At 43.3% G+C, this 3,035-nt stretch overlaps 1 non-coding gene across 1 annotated transcript; it reads right to left on the reverse strand.

Annotated features, from left to right (window-relative positions):
- Positions 1-392: 392 nt before the first annotated feature.
- LOC112752985 (small nucleolar RNA R71) lies at positions 393-500 on the reverse strand. The gene has a single exon (XR_003177390.1). It is a non-coding gene; the product is annotated as a small nucleolar RNA R71 (small nucleolar RNA).
- Between the last annotated feature and the right edge of the window lie 2,535 nt (positions 501-3,035).

The raw sequence follows: 3,035 nt of genomic DNA on the forward strand, positions 1-3,035 counted from the left end.
GCTGAACCCAACAACAACAATGCAAGGAAGGTGCTTGGTGATTTACTACACCAACTCCCGACTTCTATGGGAGAAGCATCTCTATTCCTGCCATTGGAGCAAATAATTTTGAGCTTAAACCTCAATTAGTTTCTCTGATGCAACAGAATTGCAAGTTTCATGGACTTCCATTGGAAGATCCTCATCAGTTTTTGGCTGAATTCTTGCAAATCTGTGACACTGTTAAGACCAATGGAGTTGATCCCGAGGTCTACAGGCTACTGCTTTTCCCCTTTGCTGTAAGAGACAAAGTTAGGATGTGGTTAGACTCACAACCTAAGGAAAGCCTGAACTCCTGGGAAAAGCTGGTCAGTGCCTTTCTGGCCAAATTCTTTCCACCTCAAAAGATGAGCAAGCTTAGAGTGGAAGTCCAAACCTTCAGACAGAAGGAAGGTGAATCCCTCTATGAAGCTTGGGAAAGATACAAGCAATTGATCAGAAGGTGTCCTTCTGACATGCTTCCAGAATGGAGCATCATATGTATATTCTATGATGGTCTATCAGAGTTATCCAAGATGTCATTAGACCATTCTGTTGGTGGATCTCTTCACTTGAAGATGCCTACAGAAGCTCAGGAACTCATTGAAATGGTTACAAATAACCAGTTCATGTACACCTCTGAGAGGAATCCTGTGAATAATGGGACGCCTCAGAAGAAGGGAGTTCTTGAAATTGATGCTCTGAATGCCATATTGGCTCAGAACAAAATATTGACTCAGCAATTCAATATGATTTCTCAGAGTCTGATTGGATTGCAAGCTGCATCCAACAGTACTAAAGAAGCATCTTCTGAAGAAGAAGCTTATGATCCTGAGAACCCTGCAATGGCAGAGGTGAATTACATGGGTGAAGCCTATGGAAACACCTATAATCCTTCAACAAAAGCCTCAACAAGGCTTTAATAATAATAATGGTGGAAGAAAGAGGTTTAGCAATAGCAAGCCTTTTTCATCATCTTCTCAGCAACAGACAGAGCATTCTGAGCAGAGCCTCTCTAACTTAGCAACCATAGTCTCTGATCTATCCAAGACCACTCTCAGTTTCATGAATGAGGCACGGTCCTCTATCAGGAATCTGGAGGCACAAGTGGGTCAGCTGAGTAAGAAAGTTACTGAAACTCCTCCTAGCACTCTCCCAAGCAATACAGAAGAAAATCCCAAGAGAGAGTGCAAGGCCATAACTGTAACCAACATGGCCGAAACTGGAGAGAGTGAAAAGGCAGTGATTCCCAGTGAGGAAGACTTCATGGGACATTCACTGACCAATAAGGAGTTCTCTATTGAGGAACTAAATGAATCTGAGGCTCATACAGAGACCATAGAGATTCCATTCAACTTACTTCTGCCATTCATGAGCTTTGATGAGTATTCTTCCTCTGAAGAGGATGAAGATATTAATGAAGACCAAGTTGCTAGGTACCTTGGAGCAATCATGAAGCCGAATGCCAAGTTATTTGGTAATGAGACTTGGGAGGATGAACCCCCTTTGCTCACCAATGAACTGAATGCATTGGTTCAGCAGAAGTTACCTCAGAAGAAACCAGATCTCGAAAAATTCTTAATACCCTGTACCATAAGCACCATGACCTTTGAGAAGGCTCTGTATGACCTGGGGTCAGGCATAAACCTCATGCCACTCTCTGTAATGGAGAAACTGGGAATCTTTGAGGTACAAGCTGCAAGAATCTCACTAGAGATGGCAGACAAATCCATGAAACAGGCTTATGGACTAGTAGAGGACGTGCTAGTAAAGGTCAAAAGCCTTTACATCCCTGCTGATTTCATAATCCTAGACACTGGGAAGGATGAGGATGAATCCATCATTCTTAGAAGACCCTTCCTAGCCACAGTAAGAGCTGTTATTGATGTGGACAGAGGAGAGTTGGTCCTTCAATTGAATGAGGACTACCTTGTGTTTAAGGCTCAAGGATCTCCCTCTGTAACCATAGAGAGGAAGCATGAAAAGCTTCTCTCAATACAGAGTCAAACAAAGCCCACACATTCAAACTCTAAGTTTAGTGTTTGGAGGCCACAACCAAACTCTAAGTTTGGTGTTGGGAGGCCCCAACCATGCTCTGAATATCTGTTAAGCTCCATGAAAGCTCACTGTCAAGCTATTGACATTAAAGAAGTGCTTATTGGGAGGCAACCCAATTTTATTTATCTATATTATTTTCTGTTTTCTTTAGGTTGATGATCATGTGAAGTCACAAAAACAACTGCAAAAATTAAAGCAAAATAAAAAAATAGCATTAAAAATAGCACACCCTGGAGGATGAGCTTACTGGCATTTAAACACCAGTAAGAGTAGTAGAATGGGCATTAAACGCCCAGTCTGGCACCATTCTGGGCGTTTAACGCCAGAAATGGGCACCAGACTGGCGTTTAACGCCAGAATAGGGCAACAAGCTGGCGTTAAACGCCAGAAAAGGAAGAAGGACTGGCGTTAAACGCCAGAAAGGGAAGAAAAACTGGCGTTAAACGCCAGAAACAGGCAGCAACCTGGCGTTTAACGCCAGAATTACACTCTAAGGGCATTTTGCACGCCTAAATGGAGCAGGGATGAGAAGTCCTTGACCCCTCGGGATCTGTGGACCCCACAGGATCCCCACCAACCTCAACTCATTCTCTCTCTCTCACACACCTTTTCATAACACTCTTCCCCAAATACCCTTCACCAATCACCTCCATCTCTCTACCCCAAATACCCCTCACCAATCACATCCATATCTCTTCCCCAAAAACCCCACCTACCTCCAAATTCAAAATCATTTCCCTCCCAAACCCAACCCCAAATACACGAACCTACCCTTCCCCCCACTCCTATATAAACCCCTCTTCCTTCCTTCAATTTCACACCTCACAAACACCTTATACCCCCTTGGCTGAATTCACTCTCTCCCTCCATCTCTTCCATTTTCTTCTTCTTCCCCTTCTTTCTTTCTTATTTTGCTCGAGGACGAGCAAACCTTTTAAGTTTGGTGTGGTAAAAGTGTT

Source organism: Arachis hypogaea, chromosome 15 (assembly GCF_003086295.3).
Source record: "Arachis hypogaea cultivar Tifrunner chromosome 15, arahy.Tifrunner.gnm2.J5K5, whole genome shotgun sequence".
NCBI lineage: Eukaryota > Viridiplantae > Streptophyta > Magnoliopsida > Fabales > Fabaceae > Arachis > Arachis hypogaea.